Source organism: Protopterus annectens, chromosome 4.part1, assembly GCF_019279795.1.
Source record: "Protopterus annectens isolate FY-2018-M chromosome 4.part1, PAN1.0, whole genome shotgun sequence".
Classification (NCBI taxonomy): Eukaryota; Metazoa; Chordata; order Ceratodontiformes; family Protopteridae; genus Protopterus; species Protopterus annectens.
This window is the reverse complement of record NC_056734.1, coordinates 128,578,673-128,603,705: the sequence shown is the minus strand read 5'-3', so window position 1 is coordinate 128,603,705 and position 25,033 is coordinate 128,578,673.

Genomic DNA, 25,033 nt, shown 5'->3' with positions numbered 1-25,033 from the left:
GATTGACAACATCAATAGTCACAAAATAACAACTCTCTTGAAAATCCACCTTTTTAATTTTATCCAAAAAATGCCAGGAATCCTTAGTGATGTGAGAAAATCTTTTTAACCCTGGTTTCATTTTCATTTATGCCAATTAGAATTAGATTTTATAGTACAATTATTTCAAAATAGGGGGTACCCCAAGTATTTATGTGATGAAATTAGGAAAGAGATACTTTATAAAAGGAATAGAGGCATTATTCAACCCATTCATAAAAGTAATGTGGATCTCTTTAGTGATATAATGGAACAATGTATTTATTAGATTAAAAGAGTTTCGAGATGTTTGAAAGAAGTGCTATGAGCAATGACAATGTGAATAGAATTGTGATCAACAATATATCCATTAACATTATATGATTGTTTCTCTGTTAATGTGGTTTATCTTTATCATAGCATACAATGATCACAATTTTCAGTTTTGTGTTATACAACAACTAGTTAAAGATCCACAGGGTAGGATTACTGATTATCATTTAGATGTATGTGAACTAAAATGGCAGTTCAGGCTAAATGCATATTCATACCAATATGCATAATAACAACTAGATATACATGCATATTCAACAAGAATTACCATTATTCATCATACCTTCCTTTATTATTCTCTTATATATATATACATTCTCATTGCATTACAAAGACATAATGAGGTTTGTTAGTGTTTTGATTGATTAATGTAACTATACATTTTGCCAATGTTTTTAACAATTGTCATTCTTTAATTGATTTTTTGTCCTCTGTTGTAAATAAACTTGTATTTCATCAGAACATATTAAAGTCTCATATCCTTTGCACCTGGGTGTTCTTTGTATCAGCCTCACTCAAATTCCTGTCATGTTTCTTCAGTCTGCAGAACACAACAGGCTGAAAGAACTAATGTCAAAGTCAAAAATGAACAGCCAGCACAAAGTGGTGTGTAGAATTCAAAATTTAATATGGCAACAGACTGGTTTCGGCAAAAGTTACATAGCCTTCTTCAGTGTAACAAAATTTAATCAAATCAATAATAGTAAATCTAAATTAGCTTTGATATCACTGACATGTTCACTGATATGAAATTTCACAGGTCTTGAGGTAAAATGTAATATCTTTATCCACCCAGATACAGTGGACACAATGTAAAGATGATCCCCCATCAGGGTTGTTTGACACTGACTGGACATCTAAAGAACCAGTTTTATAATGGTTAAGAAAGGAAATATGTTGATCCTGCAAATTTCCCCTGTCTTTATATCTCATCAGATCCTTCCTGTCCAAAGATAACACCTCCCTGCAAGCCATGGTGATGGTACCAGACTTGTACCCGCGATTCCTAAATCTACCCACCAGGTCCCTCTTGTAATGTTCATACTTATTGGAATCAGAGCAAATAGGCTTGATTTGCATAAATTGGGACTTGGGTATGTTGTGTATAATATGGGGAGGATGATGACTAAAAGCATGCAACAAGGGGTTATATTCCGGAAATTTCTGATACACCTGTGTATCTAATGTATGATCCGGATTCCTATTAATCAAGACATCCAAAAAAGTAATCTGATTCCAATCATAATTACAGGTAAAATGAATACCCCATTTGCTGCTATTGATATAATCCAAAAATTAATTCAAATACGCAACATCTGCTTTCCATACTAGCTAACAATCGTCCAAATAATGATGCCAAATATCAGTTTCAGACAAATACAGATTATGAAGGGGATCATAAATTAATTGTTCCTCTATATATACCAACTATTTCAAAACTTTACCCTCCTGGATTCATCACATTTCTTATTGGATTAACTGAACATGTACTAACCAAAAATGTATTTTACTATAAGGATTGTTGTTTTTTGCAAATGCAGGGGACAGCTATGAGGGCATCTGTTGCCCATATATATGCTGATCTTTTTATGGCATATATAGAGGAACAAATGATTTATGATCCCATTCATAATCTGTATTTGTCTGAAATCGATATTTGGCGTCGTTATTTGGATGACTGTTTAGGGTCATAGTAACAATGCAAATATGCTAACTGATATGATACAATAGCTTTGTAACAAAAATTTAGCAAGCAATTTTGTATGAGGATAAGTAAATTTTCAGAGTAAATCTTAGGTAAGAAGACTGATTTTGTGTGTGTGTGTGTGTGTGTGTGTGTGTGTGTGTGTGTGTGTGTGTGTGTGTGTGTGTGTGTGTGTTGTAGGGTAGGGTTAAAGCTATAGTAGATAAGGGGTTGCATTTAATGTTTTGTGTAGGCAGTTGTATATGCATTTGTTTATAATGGGTGTCCAAGCTGTCATTTCTAATGCTAGTGGTATGGAAAGAGTTTTCAAAGCTAAGTTTACAGATAGGTTTAGAGGCAGGGGCAGTGTTAGCACGCATTCCTAAGGTGTTTCATGGGGCAGAAGTTCCCCTGCCCACCTAAGTAGTGCATGCTAACCCTAACCTTTCCCTGAACCTAATTCTAAACATATGCCTTATATTAGAAAAAAAACTCTCCATAATACTATCCCTATTCATACAAACTAGTTGTGAATGTTCTGCTAAGTCTATGGTTTAGAGAGCGCAAAATTAAGCTGTTTTCTTTTTGTGATGTTTTCCTTGCTGGTATTTTGTTTGTTCTGTAATCTGAATGTTCAACATGATTTTGTTAATCTTTTCTGGATTTATGTTTTACAACTTCGAATCACTAGACATCAAACACTAGTGATCAAAGCTTCAAAACATTGAACAATAAAAAAAAAAAAAGGAAAGTGAAGTAAAAGGGTTTAAGCAGGGGTGCAAGCCCCACTGCACTCCCCACACTCCCCCTGCTACTTAAATATACCAACTCTGAGATCGCACTACAGCATGGGAAAGGGAAATCGTCTTTTTCCGCACCATACTCCGTGTGATCTCGGATTTGGTATATTTAAGTAGCGGGGGGTGAAGGGGCTTGCCCCCATGCTTACAGCAGTTACTTTTTTTCCCCTTTTTATTTATCAGGTATTCGAAGTTTCAGTACTTCGATCATATGGTGTTGACCATATGGTATTCGAAGTTCTGAAACTTCGATTATCTGGTATAGACCCTATCTATCTATCTATCTATCTATCTATCTATCTATCTATCTATATACGTTTGCATGCCCAGTGTTTTGTATGTTCAGTAATTTGAATGTTCAAAATGTTTTTGTTAATCTTTGCTGGGTTGAATTTGTAACATTTCAGACATAATCTTTCTCTCCCATTTTATATGGAGATATATATATATATAAGCATACATTATATATATATATATATATATATATATATATATATATATATATATATATATATATAAGCATACATTATATATATATATATATATATATATATATATATGGAAAGAGACACAGACACACACATATATATATATATATATATATATATATATATATATATATATATATATATATATATATATATATATATATAAACACACACAGGCAAACAGAAAGAGAGACAGAGAGAGAAAAATACAACAATACATATCGATCTTTAGATAGATAGAGAAAAAGCAAGGAAAGCAGCAGTTGTAACATGGATCAGTGATGCACACCAGAGTAGACTCTCCCAGAAATACACAGACATTGTTTCCCTTGCTGACCACTGAATCGTCAGACAAACTGCCCTGCAGCCACCTTATGCTTTTAGAGTCAATTAATTTGTTAATTCTTTACAATGGCAGAATATGTTTAATGGAGTCAAAAGACCACTAAGATCCAGCAACAAAAATCACTTGCAGATCACTAAAGCCAATAACACTGCTGGTCAAGCACTACTCTCTTGCACCATAGCCAAATTATGGAACTCCCTCCCACCCACAATTGCCTCCATACCATCATGCACCCACTTCAAAACTTTACTAAAAAGCACACCTAAAAACATGCTGGCTATGCCCTTGCAACTCCCACTCAAATATCACCCACCCCATCCAATCACTACCTTTCTTTCCACTCCACTAACTACCTTGATTATAGCAAGCTCAGATGCTCATAAGCGTAGTACTTATTATACAGCAGGAACTTCTTATTGTAACATTTGTTAATGTTTGTTATGTACTTCACAGATAAAGATTCTAGTTGTCTACTGATGTACTATGTTCTTCATCTGTAAATATGTTGTAAGTAATTGCTATGTAAATTGTTTATCGCTATGTAATCCAATGTAACTACTGTCTGTTTATTTTAACTGTGGAGCTTTTCTCCCCGGGCCTCTGCTGAAAATGGACCTACTTCCAGTCGGACACTCCCGGTCAACAAATATAAATAAATAAATAAAAGTGATATATTAATAAGTGAATACAAAAATGAATGTTTAAATTCCATCCATAGTTGATTTAGTAAAACATACCATAAGAGGCAGGATCAAGAAGAAGGTTATGTTTTTAGACCATTTCAATACAGGCAAGAGCACTGGAGTGTCCTATAGTGAAGAACATCAGTGGTATCTCTGTTTTACAAAATAGGTTGTGGTTGATTCTTTTTATTTATCTGTAATGGCAGATGCTCAAACAGAATAAATTATGACTAACTGTGATAGCTCTCCAGTAAATCCCATTTATAATTGCATGGCAATTTAGCACATAGGATTAAGATGTTGAGCTGATAATAAGGTTAGTGGTTATAGGTTTAGTTACTCTAGTCTTCATTTGCAAAAATATGTGGTTCTGAATATATCACTTAACTGGCAGATCAACCTCAGTCACCTCTGAAAATAGTCAGTTGTGCCTAGAATGCTTACTTCATTAAATACAAGATGTGATGATGGGAGATATTGCCAGATATGCCAGGAGAAGTAGGGCAGTGGATGTGTAACATATTCCAGCATTGCTAGAGATTTGTAAAGAATTATATGTTATTTGTATATCAAACTGATTTGTACAGTTGCTTGTCTTGACAATGCATTTGTAAAGCTGCTTGTGTTAAAAATATACTTACAGTGGGTCCTGCTGGGGACAGAAAAGAAATCCAAACCTGTATGTCAGACTGTATTGTAACTGTTGAAATTGAAATGAATATACTATAATGGAGGATACTGGAAGTGAAGAGGTTAGTCTCAGTTCAGCTAGCTTTGAAAAATAGTCTGAAATTAAATTATCTAGTTTAGGCCAAAAAGATTGTATCTTGCAGTTCTGTTTGTACCCAGAGAGAAAATGGCTGTAAAAAACAGGACTAGGAAGCCTACTGCATTGTCCTTAGGGGTGAACTAATTACTACCCTGGAAGAGCAGATGTTTTTGAAATGGTTTTATAGCTTCCACATGTTATAACACATCTTAGCAAATATGTGAGTGTGTGTGTGTGTGTGTGTGTGTGTGTGTGTGTGTGTGTGTGTGTGTGTGTGTGTGTGTGTGTGTGTGTGTGTGTGTGTGTGTGTGTGTGTGTGTGTGTTATGACACATATGTGCTAGATTCTGGTTCATTTTCTAGTAAAGTGAGTAGTGTGGGCACCAGAAGTCAGATGACCAGATGTATGTGATGCCATTCTGTAATCCAGCACTGAAATGATATTTTAATACTAAAAGAGACAGAAGTCTCAGAGCAGTCTGTTTTTGAAACATGACAAAGTAGGATCACCGCCCTATTCAACTTGCCTTGCTTTAGCAAGTAACTAGGGAACAGTAATTCTTTAGATCAGTCAGGAAAATATAGCGAGATTAGTTAAGTACTGTTTTTCTGTATCTATGTGAATCTATTAATCTGTGTTATTTTTTATATGTCCTGTGATTGAGACTCTGGTGTTTATTGTAAATAGATATTTAGTATTTTCATGTTTTTTTAAATATTTATTATTAAATATATTTAAACTTTTCATTGTGGTTAGTCTTTTAGAGACTATTTTAATCTTTGAGAGTACTTATATTTATTTGGTGACACTGTGGTTGATTCTGAAAGTCTTGCTGCATTATTCAAACACTTCCATTTGTGTTACTATTAATTTTACTCAGTATAATTGGGTACCCTTGTAAGAACCTTAGAGTAGCTGGCTTTGGAGTGTTCTGTTGGCAGTATCTACCTTATAGTCTAGGCAGAGAGGGCACAGCTGGTAAATATGTGCCAACCTTTCCCAAGTGTGTGTGTGTGTGTGTGTACATGTGTGTATGTGAAAATCAAATCTCAAACAGTGTATGTGTGTCAGCTACTTGGAGCAGGGACATAGAGCACTGGTTTCACAGAGAGTGTGGTGGAGGACTTGGCTGGGAACACTCGACTGAGAACACAACTGTATAGCTGTACTCATTGTGGGGGATTATTTGGTGTCTGGCGAGGGAGATGGAAACTGAGCCCCAGGACAGGAGTGTGTTCTGTGCATGTACTCCTAAGGGAAATTGTGCTTCATGCAGAGAGCTGCATCTAAAATACTGTGTGTATTTATTTTTGTTGCAAGTGAACATCCCTCACTGGTGTCTGTGGTGAGGATTGAGACTCCTTGATCACTGGCCTAGAGGAGGGACATCACACAAATGATAAAACAAATTAAAATAGAACTGTCACATCTAAGTTGCAGAAGATAATTATTTGCTAGACATCTGCCATAGTCTTTTTTTGGTGCAATTCTTATTTCCTTTAAAAAAATAATCTTGAAGAGAAGGTAGGAATGTCTGGCTTGGGGAAGTTTGTGCAGGTGGGTAAGTGTGTTTTGTCCCTGACCTGTTTTTTAACTTATATGCTACCAAGTAGTGACTGCAAAAGAGATGAGCCTGATATTTCTAAAGAATGCATTTTTAGGCATTTAATCTCTTTATTCCATTAATTACATAGACTCAGAAAATTATGTTGAATAAGGAAGACAGGAAATGGTTTTCATGAGATCTTTCTAACTTATTTCTCTGTTAAGTCATGTCATATTTCACTTAAAGCCATCTCAAAGAACTTCATCTCAGTCTTCTTATAAAACCTTGAAAAATCTCAACAAACAATGAAGAATATATTTGATCCATTCTGTTCATTCTCTGCTATGTATTTTGTTAATTTCAGGGTCATGGGTTAATTTCAATATATCACTTCTCTCTCTAGGGGAAAAAACACTTCTGTTTGAGTCATCCAGTCATTTGCAAAATTTTGCAAAGTTATGACATAACATGATTATTTTGTTTATGTGTGGAATTCATATTAATTGTTCCATTTATGTATGAATTTATTGTTAAGTGACTTGCCATATTTCAAATTCTTAAAACAGAGATTAGTAGTATTGCCTTTTTTTTTGCTTCTGGACACTTGAAATGTGCACAAAATTGCTTGCTGTGAGATGTTTGTTGCCAGCTGTCATGAAAATGTAAGAAACAAGAAATAATTTACTCATTCATCTGTGCTGTGAAAACAATGAAAATTAAATTTCCATGGGGCATTCTCCACAGAATCAGTGTAAGGAAATGCAAACCTTAAAAATAACTTAAAAATAGTCTTTGGGTACTTTTTAAGAAATCATAAGCATCTGTTATGACCTTAAGCTACTTTAATTAACACAGTCTCCAATACAAAATAATTAGATGTTAGATAGGCACTCACACATAAATCAGCTAGAACCACACATGATTATTAATTGCTGCAATAATGTAACTGTATGCATAATTTATACATCAAAACGTTACATGCCTAAGACTGGTGCACCATTAATTGGGAGTGTTACCACTTGAATTTGAAAGTATGTCAAGAATGTCTTCCATTTCAGGGTCTAGAGATGTAAGCAGCAAAAGCAAAGAGTTGTGGTCACAAGTCCATTTTTTAAAATCAAATTAACCAGTTTTTGACATCTAACTTTAATTGAAATTTCATCTAAATTTACTTGGGAGTGTTCTGCTATATACCAAAGAAGAAAGTGCAAAGCAAGGTGAAGGTAAACCTTGATAGTCTTTGGTCACGTCTCCTTCCTCAATCTGACATTCCTGAAACAGAGCCTTTATCATCCTCCTCAGACAGTCTCATGCCTGAAAAGCTACAGATGATGAAAGTACAAGCGAAGGGCAGTAATAGAGCTATAAAGCTACCACTGATGCAGGTAGACAGTCTAACGACAACTATCAATCATCTCCAGCTATCAATGATGTCCTTTCAGGAGTCTTTGCATACGTGAGTATTAGACATCAAAAATATGACAGTTGGAGTACCCAAACTTACTATCATATTGGAACAGACCACACAAAATCAGAAGTAGGGATGGAAGAAATGGAGCAACAAATTGCCTTCTTATTAGATTTTACCCAAACACTGCAGGATTGTTTAGAAGATCAAGAAAAAATTGATTGCAGGAACAATATGCACACATGTAGAACAAGGCTAGAGTAGAACTACTTTGGGATTAGATATGATTTTTAAGCTTATGATTAAAAGGGCTCACCACTCATTAGCTCTTATTCCACCTCAACATGAGCTCCCCAGACCAGTAATTGTTTATTTTCTATCTTATCAACAAAATGAAAAGGTCCTGAGAGCTGCCTGGGCCAAAAAGGATATTACTTGTTAGATTTCGTAATGGCTTTTCAAAGTTGCTGGTAATTAAAAGGAAAGCATAGCTTCCTTTACTGAATTTTTTGAGAAGTAAAGCTGTTAAGTCAACCATGATTTATTTATTATTTATTATTTATTATTTATTATTTATTATTTATTATTTATTTGTTAACCAGGTTGGTCCAACTAAGCCAAAGGCCCATTTTCAGTGGAGACCCGGGGAGAAAACCTCCCGAGTTTTTACAGGCACAAAGAACAAATTTTAACATAGTTAACAATTAATCAAAACCCAGTTCAAAAAGCAGTAGTAATGCAATTACAGGTAATTGAGATGTACAGAAAAAAATGTGAACAAGATAAAAATACAAAGCATAGAAAGATAATGGTTGTAATATAAGCAATGTTTTTTCTTCTTCTAGTAGACAGGTAAAAATAGAAATTAAACATACCTCAAAAAACAAAAAAGTTAACACAGAGCTAGGTATGAGATACTTCTATGTCATTATAATTACCTAGCTAAGTGGAGTTTATTCCTGGCTTGGGGGGAATGAAGAGGTGTAATGGGTTAGGTAGGGTCATAACAGGGGCAAGACTTTATGCTAAGTAAATGTAGTCTAAGCTCTTTTTTGAAGTGTTTTGGATGGGAGATGATTCTTATATGTGAGGGGAGTTTTTTCCATGCTTGGGCTATGCTGCATTTGTAAAATAGTTTTCCAAAATATCTGTTGGATTTATAAATGTCAAGGAGTTGTTGATTTGATGTACGGAGAGTGCAGTTTGGGGTATAATAGGATACCAGGGAGGAGAGAGAGAGGCAGGATGTAGGTTTGTATAGAACAGAGAGTATGATTTGAAATTGAGACATTTGGAGTTGCTGGAGGAATTCTAGCCATTTAAGAAAGTTGAGTGCCAGGCAGGGTGTGTGTTGTGTAGAGAGTTAGTGGCAAATCTGGTTACTTTATGGTAAGTTTGTTGGCGTTTGGAAAGATATGTGGAGTGAATGGAAGTGAGAATAGGGGCTGCATAGAGAAGGGAGGGAAGGAGGTGAGACTGAGCTATGGAGAGTCTATCTTCTGAGTTAAGAAATTTCTTTTTTCAGCAAAAGTAGACTTAGTCTTTGATGTTTTCTTATAATATTTTTCTGAATATGGAGATTAAATTTAAGTTCATCATCAATAATTGTGCCTAGGAACTTTGTGGGGGGTTTGGCTAGGATGGCGGTCTTGTCAAGGGATGTGATGACAAAGGAGGATTTATGGTGAGAGAGAGGTCGAGGAAAGAATAGTAGGAGTTTAGTTTTTTTTTTTTTTTTGGATTTAAGATGAGCCACGTTCAATGGACAGGAAGAAGTCTTAAGTTTGTGTGTAGAGGTCAGATAAGTTATTAGAGATGGAGATAAGCTTAGACTCTACATAAAATACATAAAATTTACCTAGTACAACTTTGTGTAATGTTATCTGATGTTCCCCATATCTTATCACAAATTGAAGATACAGTGGGCTATGTAAAATGATCAGTGAATATCGATGTGCCAGAGGATATGGAAATGACTGCCCCAGTTCCCAAGCCTGACAGGATCACAGATGATCACTCAGTCTCCTCTCCATATCCCAAGAAGGGAATCCTCTGTACTACAATCCAGTACTAATACTATGCTGATCCCAACATGACTGTTTGGGGCAAGGAGTTATACCTAAACTAGTATAGCATACTTACTCTTCCAAGGATGGTATATACTCAGGACACATAGAGACAGTTGGATTCAACTTGTTTTTCTATCAGTTTTAATGATCAAAAGCTGAATATATTTCATACTGCAGAATGTAAGAGACTAGTAGAGTTTGGAATGAGTGTTCTTTCTCTACCAGATCCTACAAAGGGTGTTTTCCCTGATAAGTTTAATGAGGTGGGAGCACTACAGGGACATAAATACCTTCATATCCCTGAGAGACACATACCTATATGTATATAGCTGGACATTTAAATGAGCTCTACTTTTATTATTACTGAACATTTGAATGTTTTCTTGCTTAATAGTTGTTAATTTCCAATATACATGGTGTTTGATGTTATTGCTAATTTTCTTGTTAATAACATTTTCAACTCACCACAAGCTCTTAAGCACTATATGACTTCTCTTCATGATACATGTTTTGAGATCTTTACCCCTAATCAAGTCAAAAGGATCACTGATTTCACTGCTGCAGTTTGATATTAGTATGAACAGTAAACTGCTTGATGAAGTACCTTTATATTAACATAAATAGCATCAACTCTCCAGTAAATTAAGCTTGACTGAGAACTTGGGTCAGGAAGTTGCCATCAGATCTCCTGTTTTTGGAAGAGATACATTTCTCTAATGCCAGACATACAAAATTAGTTACGTGAGGGTGCCAAGTGTTAACTTTTTCAACACAGTCTACAGCTAAGTGAAAAGGGATTGCCATCTTACTTAAGAATTTTTATCATACAGAATGATTAACCACTTTTTCCCACCCTTCACGTTTTCCCACCCAGGCAGAGACATAGCAGGAGCAGTACTGAAAATAAATGGTAGGGATTTATCCTTGGTATATCTTTACATTTATCCGGCAATGGGGATGAGAAAGGGTGGGAATATTTTGAAGTTTATACAGTGCAGTGTCCAAGGATATTTTTTCTTAATGCTAACAGCTAAATTACTTAAGAAGTGGACCAAAGAAATGTCCCTAAGAAATCTGACTATCACCCTCACCTCACAGAAATGTCAATATATATATAACACTCACCTCAGCCTGGAACATCCACCTGGACAGAAAGACTGCTTGTATATAATATCTTGTTTTCGAAGATGAAAGCATTTAGATCTATTAAAGTGGAGAGTTTTGTTACACATTGTGCTGCTGGAATTTTTTAATTGTTGACATTGTTCAGTTTTCCATCTGTTGCTGTTGTGGTTCTCTGAAGGTACAGTGGTTTTTGCTGCTTTGGCCTATTAACTGGAGATTCTATTTAACTCTATGTGCTTACAATGAGCTGGATAATGTGCTTTAGAATCATAGACGTACCAATGATGGATTAAGGCTAAAATGGATGGACCAGCACCCTACCAGTGCTTGGTAAATCCCAGAAGACTCAGGAGACATCTGTTTTATTTCTTTACTCATGGAGCAATAGCAATTTTTTAAACATATAAACATAAAACAGCTTGTGGTGATTTTTATGTGATATAGTTTCATATGTTAAGACAGATCTGTTAATTTTAATGATATATGTTGTACAAAGGAAATTGCTCTACAAACAGAAATAAATTTTAATAGTGTTCCTATTACTCCCTTGTTTGGAATAATTTGTTCATTATTGTGTTTAATTATTTAATGATAAATAATCTGTTAGTATTATTAATCCTTTATATAGTCTTAATAATCTTCATCTGGGAAATGCTGACAGTTGATATAAAATATTGTATTACATGAATGTAAATAACATTTATGACAATGGATAAAAATCTCAATATATGTGCTTACAGTCTTACAATGAAAATTTTAATAAATAAATCTATGCAAAGAAAAAGTATGTCAAGGAGATATTTTCTTTTGAAATGATAAAAATTCACTTGCTGACCTATTGTATTTATACAAAGACACATTACAAAATGAAGACTAAAATGCCTACATGAGTCATCAGTACATATGCTGAGGAGTGAAAAGCCTTCAAAAGGTAGCACTGGGAAATACGTAATTCTGCAGCTGTTACTGCAACTGTGATATTGTCATGCATTCTGCTGAACTTAATAGTTCTGATATTGACAGATAAAAATACCTTATCAGTAAAGTCTAAAAATGCAATCACACATTACATTTGGAGGTATAGCAAACTTTTATCTGGAAGATGTCTTGCAACTTAGTGAAGAAACATTATGTGAGCTGCTATAAAGATAATGGCACAGATTCAGAAAACTTTCCTGCATTGTAGTTAGGAAATTTGTATGATGAGTGGCCACATTCTGAGTGTGTGTGATTTAGAAACACGCGCCTCTAGTAGGAAAGGCTGAACAGAATGGTTGGACAAACCATATGCTAATTGCCATATAATGACACTGTAATGAACAGCATTACTAAAATGAATCTGTCTCAGTATGCAAATTAGGGAAAACAAGATGGTAGAATGATTCATAAACATATCAATGTCATGTGATAGAGCTGCGCCAGCTGTATATTTGAATGTTCATGTTTATGCTAAAGAATTGTTAAATAATGCGAATGGTTGCCACAGCATTAGTAAATGTGTATCTGCAAGAGGCTCTTATTGCCCTTGTTTGGCCAGAGAACGCACTTGGTTGTTCCCAGAGCCACAGGAACGTCTGTCCCCTCTTAATGTTTCACGGACTCCACAATACTGTCATTGTGGACCAGTAATGTGTGGATAGGTGCACCATCCAAGAAACTGTAGAAATATAGGCTCATAGGTGTATATCTATATATCTATATATCTATACATATGTGTATTTATGTATATATAGGCTAACAACCACCAGAGCTTTATAACCCTAGCTATGCAACCCAACCCACTTGTTTCCCTATGTATCATGGGCATTTATTAGGAAGGGGTATGTTAAGAAGTTTCTCGAGCTTATGTGGTGGCATGTTAGTCTGAGCATTACTGTCTGCCTCTCAGAGTCATGGGGTCAGACCCCGAGTGAATTCCTGATTTTTCATCTATTGGTCAAAGTTATGATTAAACAGGTTTAGGAATGGGCTTCACATGAATGGGGACCCTGTTCCAGAACATGGGGATCCTCTGAGACACATATCTGTCTCTCCAACATATCTTATTTATGTCGCAAACAAAATTTAAAATATTAGAACTAGTGATTCTAAAGCTGTTCATTTTGCAGATGTGCAAAAGGTCCATCAGATCTAGATCTGAGGGTGCCTTGTATGCCAGACATAGATCGCCTCTCAGTAACCTGTAGGAGACAGTTTATAGAGACAGAGTTTTAAGGGGATGTTGGCCTCATCTACAGCCTCATGGAAGTAATAGAGTACCAGTCCCAGTGGATACTAAAGGGTGTGTGGCTTTATATGTATATTAGCTACAGGGGCATGTCAATGATCTACTGGGGACACAGTGAGGATATCTCAGGCATCTGCATCGTGAATTCTCTATCAGTTTCATGATGCCATGCTTCAGCATGTGGAGAGCATATGTAGTTCTCACATACCACAGAGGAGAGAGTGAAGACTGTGGGGGATACAACCCATTTTCTTGAGGTATTGGTGGTAAAGATTTTATCCACATTAAAATAAAGGCTCTACCTAATGAATGAAGAAGAAGGTAAGTTAACCATAAAGTCTATCACTTCATCAACTACTAGGTGGTCTGTAATGCTCAGAGTATCTTCTACAATGTGTCTGCAGGCCACCCAGGTAGTTATCATGACTCCCACCTATGGCACTCCTGAGAACTGTACCAACATTTTGCAAGGGTTGAAATACCCCAGGGCATATTGTTGGTGATGCTGGACATCTCCTGGAACCTGGCGCATAACACCTGAAATCCACAAATTCAAACAGACAAGAGGTACAGCCATGCCCAACTGCAAACAAGAAACATTATTAAATATCTGTTTGGGTTGCTGAAGGCATGCCTTCACTGTCTGGATTCATCCGGTGGCACCCTGTGATATGATCCTGGCATATGTGCAAAAATACTGTCAGCATGTGCAGTTTTACACAATATCTTACTTAACAGATAGTTACAGCAGGGTGGGCACTTTCAGGAGCGTCAGTCCCCAACACATAAGGCACTGGAGGCTGGATTAGAAGAGTCAGTGGAGGAGCAAGCAGCAGGGTACGATCATGCCAGATGGAAGTGGATGCAGTATGCCATGGCACTGACAGACAGGCAATGGCTTGTACATAGCTTCAAAACATAGTAGTCAAGAGTAAAGCAGATACAATACAGTAAAAGTAATGCATGTCCAACACCAGGCTGTGCTTGCCTATGCATAGGCTGGCCACACTGTGCATTTAACATAGGCAATCCAAGAAACAATGTAGAAAGGGCAGGGCACAGTTATCATTTGCACAGATGGTAAAAGGAGCACATGTGTGGAATCTTTTCCAGGGAAATTTGTGAGTGCTGAGGATTATTAAAGTAACACATAACTTTTGTTTGTATTGCCTTTCAGTGGATGTCAGAGGTAGGGTCTAAAAGACTTTGTGAATGACCGGTGTCTTTGGAAGTTTGTGTGTGTGATGTACTGAAGGCTGTGGTGGTATGAGTGTGGGTCTGCTGGGACATAGCCTCAATAAATAATTGTAGCACTGCACATTATGTACCAGGGCATGCATGACAGAGGTTTGAGCATCCCATGCATGCACCTGACTAAGAGATCTGGCAAAACCAGGAGTAGCACTGATTGTACCATGACCCTTGCTAGATGTTGAAATGTTCTGTGACCATGAGTGATGTCTGCTACAAAAAGCATCACTACCATGACTGCCATGACCATGGGCACATCCTATTCTGGGTGTAGATACCCTTTCAAAAGATGTAACCATTGAAGTGCTAGCAATGTTGGAGCATCCATGGCCACATTGGCAACCATCTGTGCAGGTAGTGCTGGAACAGCTTTGTGGGCAGCACCTTACTCCTATCAGGCAAGTGTCCAGTATGCAAATGAGTCCATCAAAACAATCGAACATAATGGACATATATTCACAAAGTTAATCTTTCACACCATTCATCACACTCCCTGACTATACTGTGGCTGTGGTGGTACTAGCTTGTGCCTCCATGATGCTCCTACACATACATTAAGTTGTGGCCACTGACACATCAAACTTATTAGAGGGACATAATCATATGTTTAGTGTGTACCACTAACCCCTCCCCCGATGTGCACCCCTCTCCCCATGAGTGCTAGAACCAGATTCTGACATGTGTCTCCTAGGGGTACACACTCTTCCCTGATTGCTAGTATCCTCCCTGTGTGCTTGTGCCTCCTGGGTGTCCACAGGCACAGTGTTCATGGTCTTTGTAGGGGATGCAGTGTTCACATTCTGTGCATCCAACACAATCACTCTGTACTTCCAGATTACACCAACTCATCTCTGCCATCATCATCAGAGGTTGCAGATCCTCCATCATCAGACTGTGGCAGTCCCATATCACCTGTGAATACATCAAAGCATGACATCTGTGTAAGAATGACCCAGTATTAAAGGTATAAATGAAACTGAGGTGTACAAATGCATGCTTTACACAGATGGCTGTGCAAGGGGGATCTCTGATGTTCTTGTATATCATAAATCAGATAGCTTTAATAATTTGGACAGTAGCTAAGTGGTTATGAGGACTTATAGGATGTCTTACTCAGAAAGTAGCCTACGTGCCTGAGGCATCTCCAGTAGTTTGTCTAGTTGGCCACTCAAGCTCTGCTCCAACATCTAGCACCACACTGTGAGGCCATGTGGATGTGTTGCTGCCTCTGATGGAGGCCAAAAACTCCTTTATCTCCATGAAATTCTATGTTCCAGTGCCTGCTGACCTATCTACCCATGCCAGGTGGGCAGTTGTTAGTTTAGTGGCACATGTTATGTCAGTTGGCCTGCAGCACACCATTTCATAACTATGGCTATGACCAAAAACACATTAATGTCTCGCTTGACATCTTGCCAGGCATGGTCCTGTTAGGTCGAGTAAGCAGCATGCAAGCTAAAGAACCAGCAACCATTGAGATGGAGGGCCTGGAGTAGAACCTCATTGTCCACATTGGAAAACTTTGATTTCTATGTTGCTTTTTCACCAGAGTCTGCAGTATATTTCTGCTTCCTTTATTTTTAGGCATTCCTCTGTAGGCATGGAATTAACATCTTGTTCATGAGGGGCCCTGATAATCCTTACACCACCAGTCTCCACCATACCCACAAAGCATGCTGTTTGAGTGCCTGATAGTTATAAATCTTTAACTTCATTCTTTAACTAATGTCAAACAAGTAATTTTACTAAACAAATGCCCCCCACAATACAATACCTGCAACACTGCAAGTGATACTGGTGACATGACTGTTTTACCTCAGGGTTAAACAGAGTTTTGCAAATGACATATTTGTATAATACATACAACAGGTAATTGTTTTTATTGAAAATGGTATCAAAGGGCCAGCCAGAAAGTGATGAACTGTGCTTTAAGTATGTCCTGATGCGTATGTCACCCATTATACCTACCAGCCTTTCAGCCCAACAATTGCCTTATCCTTCTAGTCCTCATCTTAGTGCACCTTCTCAAAACTCGTACAAATAGTGACAAACTTATTGACAATTATATAAACAAGTTCAGTAGAAGCTAATAGCCCTTGCCTTGTATAATCAGAGCTTTACTTTGCCTTAAAAATTTACTCTCAGGTACAACTGTTTCATATTCAGTAGTTGTTGCTCTAAAACTTCTTCAGTAGCACAGTGGTTCCCCCTGCTTCCTACCATGTTTATATTGTGGACATTCACCTGGATAGGTGAGATGATTATGCTAATTAGGGTCCAATTTGTACAATGAGAAAACCTGGTAAGCATCATGCTCAGTTGTCCTCGATGTTGTGCCTAAGTCCTTGTAGGCAGCACTGCTCATGCTCAGTCCATGCCATGTCTTTTGGAGGGTATCTGTAATTCTACATCTTACTTCATAGAAATGGAGTCACTATTTTGCCTATTTTCTTAACAGTATAAACAGGGATGCAAGGCTACCATGTTTCACACCCTGAATTGCCATTGTGAACCTTTATAATATAGTAAACATATTATCTTAGCTTGCCATCTGCCATGCAAATGAGGTCCCTGATGATGACTATTGTTGCATGGTCAATGGTACATATGAAAACGCTTTTGTCACACAATTTCTGTAATTTTTCCTCATCATTCTTCAAGGTGAGACATCATACCTGGAGAAGGAGAGTATATTATTTATTTTAGAGCACAGAGCTGGTGCGTGGAATAGATAAAAATCTTTACCTCCTTTATAAGCACTACAGTCAGAGGTTCCTGCAGGAAGGCTATGAAGGGCCTCAGTATAAGACTAGAGACTAGACTATATAGACTAGACCTGGAGTAGTTTAGCCCAGGTTGTCAACCTGTGTTACAGAGATCCCACAGATGAGGGAGCAGTATCATCCCTATTACAGTAACGTGAGTGATGGCATCCTGACCATCTAGACTGACGGGAGAATATCGTTAGATAGCAGGCACCACCTATGTACTTACTACACATGTTCCCTGCCAGAGTGTGCCATCCACACATCTTGCACAGTGCTGATTTTCTCTTCATAAGCTTTGAAGAATTTGCAGAGAACAGACAGCTGTACAGGAGAATATTGGAGTGCATAAGAGACTATCGGCATGAGTATGCTTCTTCATAATGAACAGGTTTTAATAGTAAATGCAGTTTCATACAATATAGCTTTTATAAATCACTGCCATTTTTGTGTTAACTAGCAGTATGACTTACAAGTGCGCATATGCATTAATTCTGCTATATACTTGGACAAGCGCATCAAGTTGTTAAAGGTGTGCTCACATTGTGATGATGCCTGTAGGTTAAAGCCCCCCATCTCATCTGTGTTTTGATGTAATTTTTTTTGTGAATTTCTGCTTCATTGTACTAACTACAAGATTAGTAGTCAAAAATAGGTATGAGCTATATTCTTTTTACATTTGTGCCCCCGACATGTTTTTATACTTTTTATCCTTCAATTATTTATTTATTTAACATTTGTTGACTGGGAAAGTCAGACTAGGATAGAGCATATTTTCACTGGAGGCCCTGGGAGAAACGTTCCAGACACATGTCTTTGGAAAGTGGGAGGAAACCAGAGTACCCAGAAGAAACCCACCCGAACGCAGGGAGGGCATGCAGACTCCACACAGAAGGCACCCTATCTAAATATTGAACAGGAGAACCTCTTGCTGTGAGGCAACAATGTTAACTGCTGCACCACTGTGCCACCATATAGTACATTTGAGGAGAATGTACTGTATGTATGTACGAGAATCATTTTTTGTGTCTGTATGTGCATTTGTCTCAGATATCCCATTACTGTTTGTAGGACTATAGAACACTTATGCGTTGTCCAAGTTAACATGTTGCCTTTCAGAGTGCAGGTTACGCTGGCTGTGGATTTAAGTTTCCCATCTTATTTGTATATGCTAATATTCTTGGTAAATTGCAAAGTGTGTTTGTTGCTCATTCAGATATATTGCATGCAAGTTTATCATCATAAAAATACATGTATCAGCTTCATTGTTTCACCTTATCTGTACTTATTTCTCCTCCACTCACTTTGTATATTTCATGTTATTACATTTATTTTGTTTCTCTACATGCATTTTACTATTATATGCAGCAACAGCTAGACCTACACCCTTCCTTCAAGCACAGCCTATCAGGCCTCCCCCAGGCTGTAGAATCAGCAGCACTGCCACCACCACTGCATCCACAAGCATGGCCTATCAGGCCTCCCCAGGCTGTAGAATCAGCAGCACTGCCACCACCACCTCCACCACAAGCATGGCCTATCAGGCCTCCCCAGGCTGTAGAATCAGCAGCACTGCCACCACAAGCATGGCCTATCAGGCCTCCCCAGGCTGTAGAATAAGCAGCACTGCCACCAGCAGCTCCACCACAAGTATGGCCTTTCAGACCTCTGTCGGTTATAGAAGCAGCAGCACTGCCACCACAAGCATGGCCTATCAGGCCTTCCCAGGTTGTTGAAGCAGCAGCACTGCCACCACCACTGCCACCACCAGGAGCTCTTTCAAAATGTGGGACCTAACCTGCCACATTCACCTCCATTCCTCCTATCCTACCTGCACTACCCACCTACTGTCAGCTGCAGACATTGTGGGGGAGATAATTAACAAGAGGTTAGTCCCCCAAACTGGCTACAGAAAGAAATTCCTCTGCTGACTCATTGGCTCACATCCTTATCCAGCACTAACTCCATTATCTAAGACATGGCCTAATGGTGCTCTACCTATAGTGGTGAGTAAACGTTCACTAGGTTGTAGCTGACAGGGACTGCAGCTGCAGAACACCATCCTATTCCCCATTCTAGTGTTGACCTACCTTTTCTTGCCTATGCCCACCCCTGTTTATTGTCTAGTCCACCCTTCACCATTGTCTTCCCTCCATCTGTGTGATGTCACCTTCCCCATTGTGCCATCCCTGCCTCATTGTGTTACCACACCCCCTATTAGACTGTTCTGTCTTCTCCCTGTTTCCTACCCCATCCCTCTTGCCTTCCTCTCTCCTGCTGCACATGGGCACACATATACACACAAAAACATACTGCACTTTCATGTCCTCCATTCTGATCACTCCTTAGTTTTTCACCTTACGTTGTACCCTCTGCTTGTTTGTCCTGTTCATGTCTTTCTTATAGCCCCACTACCACCCTTTCTTGTGGTGAAAAAATGATAAATATTTCTTACACAGGGTAATTTTAGACTTTCAAATCACTTCTCCTTCTTGCTTTTACTGTGGGCAAGGTTTCATATAGAGCACTGTTGATGTGTGGGGACAACTGATGAGCAGTGCTACGGCTCAACATATGGCTAGATGCTAGGCTGCCATAGTTAACACCTCCAGTTGCAATGTTCATCCGCTGTCATACATCACTTAGACAGAGCTTTTCCACAAGTGATTGTGGAAATGTGCTGAGCATCACTGAGCAGCAGCTGACACAATCAAAACTGGGTGCAACTACAAAGTCTTAAACTTTTCTCTTTGCAAAGTATTACCCTGCCAACAATGGATTTAGAAAATAAATTTAGATCCCAAAGGTGGTGCCCTGAGGAATCAAAAATATTCCTCTACCTCCTCCACCATCATTACAAGTCATATATCCTAACACAAGATGTCACACATGCCATAACCATACCTCATAATCTGATTATTGGCACAAATGTGTTTATAGTTTGACATGAAAAATGCCTCTTAGGGTGCATTAGCGGTCATTGCTGTTGTTTATATTGCTAGGCTCTCTAGTTCAGATCATGGCTGGGGTATATTCTGAGTGAAGTTTTCATGTCTTCCCTGTGTTTGCATGGGATTTTGATGGGCACCTTTGGGTTCTCCCATATCCTACAGATATTCTGTAGGTAAACTGATTGTGTTGTAAATTAGGTATGCATGCATGAACATTCATGTGTGTGTGTGTGTGTGTGTGTGTGTGTGTGTGTGTGTGTGTGTGTGTGTGTGTGTGTGTGCATGTGTGTGTGAGTGTGTGTGTGTGATTCCTGTTCTGAACTGGTGTTACAGTCAGGATGGGTTTGTCTGCCTTGTGCCCACTGAGTTTTGAAATAGGCTGTAGCTCCCCTGCAAGCCAGCATTGCATTGACGAGAGAGATATCACACGCACATGCACACACACACACGCACACACACACACACACACACACACACACACACACACACACTCACACTCACATTTTATTAACATTGTATCACAGTACAATGTAGGAAAATAATTAATTCATTTTCTTTTACTTTGTTTATGCCCTTCAGAGCTGCAGGAGAACCAACATCTAATTTGGAAGGCAATGGCTATAAAGCATGTGAGCAGTTTTAGATGATGCCAATCCATTGCAGAATATACACTCAAGACAAACTTTAACTGTACATGCCTTTATGGGCATTTTGCAGGCTCAGTAACTCACCTATCAACATCTATTTGGGATATTGGAGGAAAACAAGTGATCCCTGCTAAATCTTACATGGACAGAAGAATTTTGCAAAGAATGTCCTCATCTGGGAGCTGAAATGGAGAACCAAGGGCTGTGAGTGAGTAATAATAACCACTGTATCACTATGTAAAATAACCAAAGAAAAAATGTGAGCAAACATATAAGCAATTTAATGGTATTTATTGCATAGTACCATTTCTTTCTAATTGCTTGAAAAAGGATGATTTGTTAACAATTTCAAATTTCCCAAATCTTGGACACAGCATTGTGTTATTCCTATCATGCCATTCTGTGTGTGTGTGTGTGTGTGTGTGTGTGTGTGTGTGTGTGTGTGTGCGTGTGCGTGTGTGTGCGTGTGTGCGTGTGTGTGTGTGTGTGTGTGTGTGTGTGTGTGTGTGTGTGTGTGTGTATCTGCATGTACAAGAGTGATAGTTCAACCTTTTTGCCCACGAATCGGGGCAAACACAAAAATGTGGCAGAACACAGGCCTAAAATCAGGGACATTTTTAAATATTACTCTAAATCACTTTGAAAGTTTAGCAGAACAACATATTTTACATCGGCGTGCATTTTTTTCTGAAGAATAAGAAGTGTGAAATTATATTGTCAGTAAAAATTGAGTGTCTGTAACCCTCAGTAACTGACCAGTTAATCAGTCATTTTACAATGCACAGGGCAAAAACATGAGTCCTGTGTGTGTGTGTGAAGGAATATGTGCACCCATGTCTGTCTGTTAGAATGGGAGGAAGAGATTACTTCTCAGTTGGTTACACAGTTGCAGAAGAGCAGAAGGGCAGGTGAACAAATTGATGAGGGTGTTTGCTAAAAACTCTGTGACTACAGATGAGAGGAATAAACAGGTGCAAATATGGTTGACATCAATTACAAAAAGCAGCTTGTTATGTCAGTCTGGCTGGCACAGGCAAGTTCCACAAAGAAAGATGCAAATTGATTTTGATTTTTCTTAATTCTTATGGTTTTCACATCAGTTAAATTTAATCTGTTCTTGTATGTGGGTCAAGTTTAAAACTGTGTAACTATATTAGACCAACTAGCAGTGGCTTGTAATACATTTTTATACCAAATTTAATTGAAAAATGTTCAGGGGTCTTCCAGTTTCTCAATGCCAGGTTTCAGGTAACCAGGTTTCAACAGAGTGAAAGATTCCTATAATCCTCATATTTAAATAAGACAATTTCAATAAAGCTTTGCAGTCTCTATCAGGAGTTTGTAGCATTAGTCCCATCCTCATCAGATTCATTGTTACAAGTATACTTTAGAATGGAATTACATTAGCCCTTGCTGGCTGAATAAGGAGAAAGAATATGTAAGTCAAGAGATCCGATATAGCTACTATTTCCTATAAGCCTGAAGTTCCACTCTGAATAGTCTCTGCAGTGAACCATCTCATTTGCTTGTCTTTGCCAGATCTTCACGCAAATTCCTGTTAGCCTACTTTAATCTTCAGATTCTAACAACCTGGAATTTACAGTCATTTGAATGTGGTGGCATATCTGTCATTGTCTCATCTAACCATTGCAGTTTGTTAGCAAAATGTGCTCTTTGCAGAACCTGCAATGTGCCTAGAATTGATTCCTTCTGCAAGTCATATGGAGTTACATGTATTGATAGCATATCTAAATACGACTGTAGATTTGTTTTTTTGAGATCCATTGCTCCTACTACTGCTGGAACTAACTGTCTGGGTATTTTTCTTCCATATTGGTCTCGTTTCTGCCTGCATAACCTGATATTCTTTGGCTTTCTGTCTCTCTGTATGTGAGACACTGTATTTACTAGGTATAGCAATCTCTGTGATCAATGCTACTTTTGTCTTTTTTTCATTGACTGCTAGATCTGGTTTTCCCACATCTGTTTTTTGAATTGTTGATAATGGGTGATCTTACTTGATGTAGGCTTCTTAGATACTTCTATATTGCAATGTTTGCACAATCCCTGGTGCGACAACCTTGCCGCATTATTGTGCCTTTCCATGTACAAGCCTTCTGTCATGAATATTTTGCACTCAGCAACAAGGTGTACACCTATTTCCAATTCTTTTTTACAGAACTGACAGTTGCCTGTTTCTCCCACATGTTCAATGGACTTTGTAAACCAATGTATATGTAAAATGCTAGGCTACCATTATCAACTTTTCATCCTTTGGTTTCAATTCCTCTCCCTAACCATTCCTGCATCAAAACATGACCAACATGAGGTTGTTCCAGGAGATCTGTATGCTTGTCATTATGTTTATGGCTTTTCCACATTCTTTTCCTTCTCGTCTGTTTGTTGGCACATTCAGTTTCTGTCTGATTTTTTTCTGCTACTGGTTTGATTTCCAGTCCCACTTGCCACCTGAATGCTTCTGCTAAGCTAAGCAGAGAGGTCATTGTAGACATCCTCACTTCATGTTTTAAACCTTTCACTGTGTTTGGATCTGATGAGGTTAACAGATATGTATGCAGTCCCATGACTGCAGAGCTATGCATGTAATCAGTTTCTAGGAGACCCATACCTTCCTCAGACAGAGGGCTATATAATCTTGATAGACACTGATTTTTATATGTCATTTGATATGCATGAAACATTTTTCTTGTTTTTCTGTCAGCTGTAACCTCCTAAAGGAAATAGTTGGTAAAATATATTTCCTACTTAATGAGGTTTAATGGCAAATTTAAACTGTCACCACCATGGCTTGAAAATCTAAAGAAAGGATAAAAGTTTTAGAGAAGGATATGTTCATAGGTTCATAGGTTGGTACTCGGCTATCGGCCCTAGGGCCTATACAAGCCTAGCCATAACAATTCCCTTGCTATTTCTTCCTAGAGTATTTACTTCCCTCGACCCCTGTCTAGCAGGGCAATGGACATGATCCCTGGGGTAAATTTCCTGTCTCCCATCCAATCATCAAGGTTCCTTTTGAAGAGGGCCAAAGAGGTGTTCTGCTTGACATGTATGGCCGGTCTATTCCAGAGTCTGGGGAGTCTCTGGGTCAGGAACCTATCCCTCCAGCATGTTTTGTTCATTGTGATGACAAGGTGTAGATCCCTGGAGCATGTGTCTCTGAGGGATTAGGATTTTTTTTAAGTGTAGCATGCCCAACAGCTCTGGGTTTGATGTGGCCTTGTATGTTAAGCAGAGATCGCCTCTGAATAGACGATATGTGACAGAATATAGCTGGAGTTTTTTTAAGGTGGTCAGCATAGGGCATCTGCTTTAGGCCTGTGATTCTTTTAGTGAGGCATTTCTGCGGCCTTTCCAGTTGTTGCAGATGTCTTGAGAGGTACATACCAAACAGGGCATTGTATTCCATAATGGGTCTAATGAGGGATGAGTACAGTGGGACAATGACCTCCTTTTTTCTGGATGAAAAGCCCTTAGTGATGAGGTGTGCCACATAGAAGGATTTCCTGACTGTTGTGACAATGTGGTTAGTGAAGGTTAGACCACTTTCCACCTGTGTCCCTAAGTCTCTTATCTCACTTTCATTATTTAGTGTACTGCCACCTATGTGGTAATTCGCAGGTACATGTTTTTTCCCAAAGGGGATAACTATACATTTCTTGGCATTGAGCTTGAGCCCATGGCTCTGGCACCAAGCATCTGTTTCTGTAAGTCCCTTTTGTAGAATATCCACATCATTTGGGGATTCAATAATGGCTCCTAGTTTGCAGTCATCTGTGAACTTTGTTAACCAGAGTCCCTCAGTGTTGGCCTGTACTTCAGAGAAGTAGATGCCAAACAAGAGCAGCCCCAGGACTGAACCCTGAGGTACTCCACTTGTCACTTGTCTAGAGCTGGATTTGGAG